The sequence below is a fragment of the Triticum dicoccoides genome, chromosome 5A, assembly GCF_002162155.2.
Source record: "Triticum dicoccoides isolate Atlit2015 ecotype Zavitan chromosome 5A, WEW_v2.0, whole genome shotgun sequence".
Taxonomy (NCBI): Eukaryota; Viridiplantae; Streptophyta; class Magnoliopsida; order Poales; family Poaceae; genus Triticum; species Triticum dicoccoides.
In genome coordinates, this window is record NC_041388.1 from 662684454 (window position 1) to 662695244 (window position 10791).

Genomic DNA, 10791 nt, shown 5'->3' on the forward strand with positions numbered 1-10791 from the left:
ATCTCAAGTCCTGCAAGAAGAGGAAAGATGTCTCAAGCGCCCACAAATCAATGGCGATGAAGAGGACGATGTTGTCGTCACAAATGGAAGATCCACCGTGCCAAAAGATAACTGCCAAGTCATGGGAAAATAGTGGGAGAAGGCACGGGCCTCCCGTGACGCCGCGGCTACAAAAATGTCGTCCACATGGACAGAATTTTTTTTGGCTAGGGAGAACAAGGAGGAGAGGTACAAGCTCATGGTTGATACACAAAAGGAGAGTATGGAGTGAGACCGAAAGAGGACGAAGAAGAAACTTAAAATTGAGAGAGAAAAGATCGAGTTGGAGTAGTAAGATGCGCCGATCAAATGAGAACTCGAGAAAGCCAAGACATTTGGCAAGATAGAGCTTGAGAATGGGAGGTTGCAACTCACACGAGACGCCGTGGATGCGAAGATCATGTTGGCGAACAAGACTCTCCTGAATGAACATGCGAAGAAGTGGCTTGCGAATAAGAAGAAGGAGATCAACAACCGTAGAAAATACAAGGTGACGAAGACGGTTGCGAGCATATAGAGAGCCGATTTGTCAAGTCTAGCCGTAGATGCTCCGAGGAACAAAAAGCAGCACACCACACGTGTGCACGGCTCCAAAGCCAAAAAAAAGCCTATCATCTTTGGTAACCACCGACCCTGTACGCTGAACCCTCCCATGAGCGGAGCCACGGGCGAACAGCGACGGCACGTACGCACCGGACGACGGTCGACCGCTGGCCGATGCTGGCGACGCAGACGGCTGGGTTTTACAGCTCGAAAAGCGGAGGCGGCCGGGGCGACAGCGTGTGGGCGCGGGGGCGAGGGGCGCACACGTTGCGCTGCCGCCGCCGTGCTCCCCCGGCCCGCGACGCGCCACCACCTTTCCCCGTCGTCCGCCCCGCCCCTGTCCCTCGTGTACGTGACACACGTCGACTTTGTTAAGTCCAATCCGGCCAGGAAACATCTAACCTTTTGGCCTTTCCGCTATACTACGAGTTTTAACATAATTAAACACGGGGGAATCTGTCGCTTTCTAGCTGCGTAAGGGACAGGTTGTAGTAATAGTAGGTTATTTGTAGGTTTGGTTTGGTTTTGTGCGCTGCATGCGATGGCTTCATCGGCTGGTCGATCGATCGAGCGTGCAAAGGGGGAGGGATGTGAGCTGGACAGCTGCTCTTCGGTCTGGGTGTCGACTGGCTCCGGTCGCGTGCACCGAAGGCTTTGCCTCTTTGGATCAAAGGTTTGTACCATTATAGGGAATTTTGTAGGGTTTTTATAAACAACGCTAACTGTTTCTTTAGAACGTAGTACAAACGCAAGCTTTCGGAGAGACTGGGCCGGCATACACTCACCCTTATGAATACACACGCATATCCTACCTTTATGAGCACCTCGGAGAGACTGAGCCGACATATCATCTTGAGATTGATGGAGCCACCACAGGCACCTCGTAGTCAACGAGAATGTCTGCTCCCAGTCTCTCACTAAACGCGTCTCGTCGAAAATTCTGAAATAAATTCAGGATAATGCGAACACCTGGGTTGAATCCTGGTGGGCTGGGGATACCACTGTCCTTCTAACCATCCAACCATAGACTGGTTCACAACCAAGCGAACAGTTATAACCCGCGACCCCTATTGGTGGTGGAGAGGAGGTGACATGCGGCACGGTCAACAAGCCCGGCCTCCTCTCTGCTATGTCACCTAAAATGACTTCGTGGTTAAAAACAACCAGGATTACCGAAAAGACACAAAAAGGAAATCAAATAGTTCTCTTGTGAAAATGATAGGTAAGTTTTGGAATGTGAGAGGTATTGGTCAGGATTGTTAGAGAAATGATTTGTGAGAAGAAGCTGGACTTTGTTGGTTTGCAGGAGACAACTAAAACTCGTTTCTCCAAAAATGAGCCCCACAATTTGTGTGGAGAAAAAAATTACGTGTGCAATTTGGCCCCTCCTAGGGGAAAATATGGTGGAATTTTAGTTGGGGTTTATAGTGATATGCTAGATGTGGTTCAAGTGGAAATAGGGGTGTATTTTGTAAGAATTTTGGTGTTTGACAAAATTGCCAAATTCCAATGGAACTTCATTATTGTTTATGAAGATGCACAAAATTGCCAAATTCCAATTGAAGTGGAAATAGGGTTGAGAGAATTGCCATTAAATGGTAGAAATTTTACTTGGGCTAATAACCAAGTGGATTCTACCTATGAGAAAATAGATATGGTTTTAATATGCCCTTTATGGGAAGAATAATACCCCCCTTGCTTTTCTTCAAGATTTAGCGAGAGAAGTGCCAGATCATACTTCTTTGATTCTTGTCATTGGATCTCACAGTGTTACACAACCTATTTTTATGTTTGAGAATTCACGGTTGTGCAGAGAAGCTTTTAAATATTTTGTCACTAAAGTCTGGCTGTGAAAAATTTGATGGTTCTGCCATTGAAAAATGGTTGCAAAAACTTATAACTTTGAGAAGGGAACTTAAGGGGTTGAATAGAAATGTTGATGCTTGGTATAGAAAGAATAAAGCTAAGCTAGTAGGAAAACTAGATATATAGTATTATTAAGAATGTTGAGATTAATGGCTTAACTACACATGATAGAAATGATCATAAAGAACTAACAGATAAATTAGGGGATCTACTGAAACAAGAAGAGTTAAAATGCCTGTAGAGGTACAATGAAAAAGAGATTAAGGAACGAGATATAACACTAGATACTATCATGCCAAGGTGAATGGGAGAGGAAGAAAAGGTAGAATTATTTCCCTTGAACAAGAGGCAGGGGTGATTGACGGAGAGGATTTCTTCTCGAATATTTCACCGAATTTTATAAGAATCTTTTTGGTAGGGCTAATGAGTCTACGATTTATTTAAATATCCAGGGTGCTCCGACAACTCCTGATGATGATGTTGAGAAACTTACTAAACCCTTTTTCATGGAGGAATTGCATTCTATGGTTTTCCATACGGAGAAAAATAAAAGCCATGGGCCTAATGGTGTCTCTGTGGATTTTTATCAGCATTTTTGGGATGTGGTCAAGTGGGATCTAAAAGATCGATTAGATGATTTTCATAAAAGAACTTTAGATATTAATAGGTTGAATTATGAGATCATTACTTTAGTGCCTAAAACCAAGGATGCCAAACAAATCGAGAAATTTAGCCCCATTCGTTTACTTAATGTTAGCTTTAGATGAACAAACTTAGGAAGATAGTTAATACCATTATCTCTCCAAATCAGATTGACTTTATGAAAGGTAGCTACATAATGAAGTGTTGTTATGCCGCATGAAGGTTTGAGTTCCATACATCACAATGAACAAAGTGCTCTACTTTTCAAGATTTATTTTGAAAATGCATATGGCAAAATTAAATGGCCTTTTGTTTATCAAATGATGAACTTAAAGAACTTTCCTGATCAATGGTATGAATGGGTGATGAAAACTATGAGGTGTGGCCATGTTGGTATGAAAGTCAATGATATTATATGATCATATTTCAAACCCACAAAGGCTTGAGGCAGGAAGATGTGCTGCCCCCTGCCGTTTGACTTAGTTGCTGATGCTCTTACCATTATTATGGAAATAGAAAAGGTAAATGATTTTGTCCGTTACTTGCTTCAACCACATGGTAGGTGATAGAGGATAAGAAAGCTTCAGGAGCCCTCATTTCATCGCCTACATTTGTTTTATTTCTTTCGTGCCACCATGTCCATGGTAAGATGCATACTTTCACTCGTTCTTCTTCATCTAGTTTGAGCACATCTTCTAATAGGTTGAGAGGATCTGGGCATTGAACAAGCTTCATCCTAATTTGTTCCAGTTGAGCCATTCTCCATATCTTTTCCACCTTTTTTCATTTGAGAGAGCAGTGTCCTTCGTCTTCATCTAATTGGATTTCGAAGGTCCCATTTTTTCAGAATCCTCTATTATTTTAGTTCTTCCACCCATGCAATAGAGAGGGAATGGGAAAAGAAGGGTTACTTTTATTTGCATTTTTTCCTTAAAAGATAGACTTTGAAATAGGAGTCTTGGAATAATGCTGAATTCAAAGGTTTATTTCTTTCTATAGTATAAGAAAAACAATTTATTTCTATTTCTATAGTATAAGAAAAACAAATAGTATAAGAAAAACAAATCGAATCAAATTCATGGATTTACCACGACCTCGGTTGTGACTGTGACTCCATAGATAAAAATGGAAAATTTCTCTCTTCGAGACCATTGGAAAAGGGCATTGAACGAGAAAGAAATCATCCACAGATAATAAAACTATCATATGCCTTGGAAAGTGATATGAGGTGCTCGGAAATGGTTGAAGTAATTGAATAGGAGGATCACTATGACTATAGCCCTTGGTAGAATTCCTAAAGAAGAAAATGATCTATTTGATACTATGGATGACTGGTTACGAAGGGACCGTTTCATTTTTGTAGGATGGTCTGGCCTATTGCTCTTTCCTTGTGCTTATTTCGCTTTAGGGGGTTGGTTTACATGGACAACTTTTATAACTTCTTGGTATACCCATGGATTGGCTAGTTCCTATTTGGAAGGTTGTAATTTCTTAACCGCATCAGTTTCTACCCCTGCCAATAGTTTAGCACACTCTTTGTTGCTACTATGGGGGCCCGAAGCACAAGGAGATTTTACTCGTTGGTGTCAATTAGGCGGTCTATGGACTTTTGTAGCTCTCCATGGGGATTTTGCACTAATAGGTTTCATGTTATGCCAATTTGAACTTGCTCGGTCTGTTCAATTGCGGCCTTATAATGAAATCTCATTCTCTGGTCCAATTGCTGTTTTTGTTTCTGTATTCCTTATTTATCCATTGGGGCAATCTGGTTGGTTCTTTGCGCCGAGTTTTGGCGTAGCAGCGATATTTCGATTCATCCTTTTCTTCCAAGGATTTCATAATTGGACGTTGAACCCATTTCATATGATGGGAGTTGCCGGAGTATTAGGTGCGGCTCTGCTATGCGCTATTCATGGAGCGACCGTAGAAAACACTCTATTTGAGGACGGTGATGGTGCAAATACCTTCTGTCGTGGAATTGTCACGGCAGATGTCCTAGTGTAAGGACTTAGTCACGAGGCCAACGCATCTATGTGGTAGCTTGAAGGGGTTGAGCGGAATCAAGAGATGCAACACACAAGACGAGGATTTAGACAGCTTCGGGCCCCGGGAAACATCATCCGGTAATAACCCTACGTGCTGTTTGTGGCTAGGTCTCATTATGATCATGAGGGAGTCGCCGTAAGCCGGCTCTCCTCTTTGTGTCTAGCCCTAGATATTGTTTCTTGTTCCTTGTCCCTCTTTGGGGAGCCCTGCCCCTCCTTATATAAGTTGAAGGGGCGGCTTACATGTAGAATCCTATTAGGATTAGAACTAACTTATTCTCTATTACAAGTCGGATACAAGTACGGGTCTTGCTTCCTCATAAAGGAAATATTCCTCATGCCTTCTGTCTTAAGCCGGCCCACCATAATATGAGCCGGCCTACTGGGCCTTGGGCCTAGTCTTCTATGTGACACGCCGTCGGGGTCATCTGTGAGTCGTCTGACCAGTGAGCCGCCAGACCCGTGAGTCGCCAGTCCTCCGGCGGGTCATCGGTGAAGCACCAAGTCCGGCCGGGTCATACTTCCGGCCTGGTCATACCGCGGGGTACATCCCCGACACCTTCCGTGCTTTTAACCCAACTCAAGCTGAAGAAACTTATTCAATGGTCACTGCTAACCGCTTTCGGTCCCAAATCTTTGGTGTTGCTTTTTTCCAATAAACGTTGGTTACATTTCTTTATGCTATTTGTACTTATCACCGGTTTATGGATGAGTGCTATTGGCGTAGTTGGCTTGCTCTGAACTTACGTGCCTATGACTTTGTTTCCCAGGAAATCCGTGCAGCGGAAGATCCTGAATTTGAGACTTTCTACACCAAAAATATTCTTTTAAATGAGGGTATTCGTGCGTGGATGGCAGCTCAGGATCAGCCTCATGAAAATCTTATATTCCCTGAGGAGGTTCTGCCACGTGGAAACGCTCTTTAATGGAACTTTCGTTTTAGCTGGTCGTGACCAAGAAACCACCGGCTTTGCTTGGTGGGCTGGGAATGCCAGACTTATCAATTTGTTCGGTAAACTGCTTGGAGCTCATGTAGCTCATGCTAGATTAATCGTATTCTGGGCTAGAGCAATGAACCTATTTGAAGTGGCCCATTTCGTACAAGAAAAGCCCATGTATGAACAAGGGTTGATTTTACTTCCACAGTTAGCTACTCTAGGTTGGGGAGTAGGGCCAGGGGGGAAGTTCTAGATACTTTTTCGTACTTTGTATCTGGCGTACTTCACCTAATTTCCTCAGCAATCTTAGGCTTCGATGGCATTTATCACGCGCTTCTGGGACCCGAGACTCTTGAGGAATCTTTTCCATTCTTTGGTTATTGTAGGATCGAAAGTATGTCTAGAGGGGGTGATTAGACTACTTCACCAATTAAAAATCTATCATTTTTCCAATTTTAGCCTTTGGCAGATTTTAGCTATCTTAGCACAAGTCAAGCAATCTTAACACAATTCAAGCAAGCATGCAAAGAGTCTATGAGCAGCGGAAAGTAAAGCATGCAACTTGCAAGAATGTAAAGGGAAGGGTTTGGAGAATTCAAACGCAATTGGAGACACGGATGTTTTTGTCGTGGTTCGGATAGGTGGTGCTATCGTACATCCACGTTGATGGAGACTTCAACCCACGGAGGGTAACAGTTGCGCGAGTCCACGGAGGGCTCCATGTTGGAAATATGCCCTAGAGGCAATAATAAAAGCATTATTATTATATTTCCTTGTTCATGATAATTGTCTTTATTCATGCTATAATTGTGTTATCTGGAAATCGTAATACATGTGTGAATAATAGACACCAACATGTCCCTAGTAAGCCTCTAGTTGACTAGCTCGTTGATCAATAGATAGTCATGGTTTCCTGACTATGGACATTGGATGTCATTGATAACGGGATCACATCATTAGGAGAATGATGTGATGGACAAGACCCAATCCTAAACATAGCACAAGATCGTATAGTTCGTTTGCTAGAGTTTTCCAATGTCAAGTATCCTTTCCTTAGACCATGAGATCGTGTAACTCCCGGATACCGTAGGAGTGCTTTGGGTGTGCCAAACGTCACAACGTAACTGGGTGACTATAAAGGTATATTACGGGTATCTCCGAAAGTGTCTGTTGGGTTGACACGGATCAAGACTGGGATTTGTCACTCCGTATGACGGAGAGGTATCACTAGGCCCACTCGGTAATGCATCATCATAATGAGCTCAAAGTGACCAAGTGTCTGGTCACGGGATCATGCATTACGGTACGAGTAAAGTGACTTGCCGGTAACGAGATTGAACGAGGTATTGGGATACCGACGATCGAATCTCGGGCAAGTAACATACTGATTGACAAAGGGAATTGTATACGGGGTTGCTTGAATCCTCGACATCGTGGTTCATCCGATGAGATCATCGAGGAGCATGTGGGAGCCAACATGGGTATCCAGATCCCGCTGTTGGTTATTGACCGGAGAGTCGTCTCGGTCATGTCTACATGTCTCCCGAACCCGTACGGTCTACACACTTAAGGTTCGGTGACGCTAGGGTTGTAGGGATATGTATATGCAGTAACCCAAATGTTGTTCGGAGTCCCGGATGAGATCCCGGACGTCACTAGGAGTTCCGGAATGGTCCGGAGGTAAAGAATTATATATAGGAAGTGCTATTTCGGGCATCGGGACAAGTTTCGGGGTCACCGGTATTGTACCGGAACCACTGAAGGGTCCCGGGGGTCCACCGGGTGGGGCCACCTGTCCCGGGGGGCCACATGGGCTATAGGGGGTGCGCCTTGGCCTACATGGGCCAAGGGCACCAGCCCCAAGAGGCCCATGCGCCTAGGGTTTCAAGGAGGGAAGAGTCCTAGGAGGGGAAGGCACCTCCTAGGTGCCTTGGGGAGGAGGGATTCCTCCCCTTGGCCGCACCCCCCTAGGAGATTAGATCTCCTAGGGCCAGCGCCCCCCCTTGGCCCTCCTATATATAGTGGGGGAGATGGAGGACTTCTTACCTTTTCCTTTGGTGCCTCCCTCTCCCTCTCCAACACCTCTTCCACTTCCATAGTGCTTGGCGAAGCCCTGCCGGAGTACTGCAGCTCCATCACCACCACGCCGTCGTGATGCTGCTGGAGCCATCTCCCTCAACCTCTCCTCCCCCCTTGCTGGATCAAGAAGGAGGAGACGTGGCTGTTCCGTACGTGTGTTGAACGCGGAGGTGCCGTCCGTTCGGTGCTAGGATCTTCGGTGATTCGAATCACGTCGAGTACGACTCCATCATCCCCGTTCTTTGAACGCTTCCACTCGCGATCTACGAGGTACGTAGATGCATCTAATCACTTGTTGTTAGATGAACTCCTAGATGGATCTTGGTGAAACCGTAGGAAATTTTTTGTTTTCTGCTACGTTCCCCAACACTCCACCCACGAAGGGTCCACGAAGAAGCAACCTTGTCTATCCCATCATGGCCATCGCCCACGAAGGACTTGCCTCACTAGCGGTAGATATTCATGAAGTAGGCGATCTCCTTGCCCTTACAAACTCCTTGGTTCAACTCCACAATCTTTGTCGGAGGCTCCCAAGTGACACCTAGCCAATCTAGGAGACACCACTCTCCAAGAAGTAACAAATGGTGTGTTGATGATGAATCCTTGCTCTTGTGCTTCAAATGATAGTCTCCCCAACACTCAACTCTCTGTCTCTCACAGGATTTGGATTTGGTGGAAAGAGGATTTGAGTGGAAAGCAACTTGGGGAAGGCTAGAGATCAGGATTCAACGGTATTGTGGGATGAAGCGGCCCGGACCAACCTTACACGTACGCTTACGTGAGACCGGTTCCACCGACAAACATGCACTAGTTGCATAAGGTGGCTGGCGGGTGTCTGTCTCTCCCACTTTACTTGGAGCGGATTCGATGAAAAGGGTCCTTATGAAGGGTAAATAGAAGTTGACAAATCACGTTGTGGCTTTCACGTAGGTAAGAAAACGTTCTTGCTAGAACCCTACTTCAGCCACGTAAAACTTGCAACAACAATTAGAGGACGTCTAACTTGTTTTTGCAGCAAGTGCTTTGTGATATGATATGGCCAAAGTTGTGATGAATGATGAATGATCTATATGTGATGTATGAGCTGTTCATGCTATTGTAATAGGAATCACGACTTGCATGTCGATGAGTATGACAACCGGCAGGAGCCATAGGAGTTGTCTTTATTTTTTGTATGACCTGCGTGTCATTGAGAAACGCCATGTAAATTACTTTACTTTATTGCTAAACGCGTTAGCCATAGTAGTAGAAGTAATAGTTGGCGAGCAACTTCATGGAGACACGATGATGGAGATCATGATGATGGAGATCATGATGATGGAGATCATGGTGTCATGCGGGTGACAAGATGATCATGGAGCCCCAAGATGGAGATCAAAGGAGCTATGTGATATTGGCCATATCATGTCACTATTATTATTTGATTGCATGTGATGTTTATCATGTTTTTTCATCTTGTTTGCTTAGAACGACGGTAGTAAATAAGATGATCCCTCATAATAATTTCAAGAAAGTGTTCCCCCTAACTGTGCACCGTTGCGGCAGTTCGTTGTTTCGAAGCACCACGTGATGATCGGGTGTGATAGATTCTAACGTTCACATACAACGGGTGTAAGATAGATTTACACATGCAAAACACTTAGGTTGACTTGACGAGCCTAGCATGTACAGACATGGCCTCGGAACAAAGAAGACCGAAAGGTCGAGCATGAGTCGTATAGAAGATACGATCAACATGAAGATGTTCACCGACGTTGACTAGTCCGTCTCACGTGATGATCGGACACGGCCTAGTTAACTCGGATCATGTTATACTTAGATGACTGGAGGGATGTCTATCTAAGTGGGAGTTCATTGAATAATTTGATTAGATGAACTTAATTGTCATGAACTTAGTCTAAAATCTTTACAATATGTCTTGTAGATCAAATGGCCAACGTAGTCCTCAACTTCAACGCGTTCCTAGAGGAAACCAAGCTGAAAGATGATGGCAGCAACTACACGGACTGGGTCCGGAACCTGAGGATCATCCTCATAGCTGCCAAGAAAGATTATGTCCTACAAGCACCGCTAGGTGATGCACCTGTTCTCCCTGCAGAACAAGACGTTATGAACGCTTGGCAGGCACGTACCGATGACTACTCCCTCATTTAGTGCGGCATGCTTTACAACTTAGAGCCGGGGCTCCAAAAGTGTTTTGAGAGACACGGAGCATATGAGATGTTCGAAGAGCTGAAAATGGTTTTCCAAGCTCATGCCCGGGTCGAGAGATATGAAGTCTCCGACAAATTCTTCAGTTGTAAGATAGAGGAAAATAGTTCTGTCAGTGAGCACATACTCACAATGTCTGGGTTACATAACCGCTTGACTCAGCTGGGAGTTAATCTCCCGGATGACGCGGTCATTGACAGAATCCTCCAGTCGCTTCCACCGAGCTACAAGAGCTTTGTGATGAACTTCAATATGCAGGGGATGGAAAAGACCATTCCTGAAGTATTTGCAATGCTGAAATCAGCAGAGGTAGAAGTCAAAAAGGAACATCAAGTGTTGATGGTGAATAAAACCACTAAGTTCAAGAAGGGCAAGGGTAAGAAAGCCTTCAAGAAGGACGGCAAGGGAGTTGCCGCGCCCGGCAAGCA

The 10791-nt window shown here is 44.7% G+C and overlaps 1 pseudogene; it reads left to right on the top strand.

Moving 5' to 3' along the window:
• The first annotated feature begins 4344 nt into the window (after positions 1 to 4344).
• LOC119303886 lies at positions 4345 to 6159 on the top strand (annotated as a pseudogene).
• The last annotated feature ends 4632 nt before the right edge of the window (positions 6160 to 10791 follow it).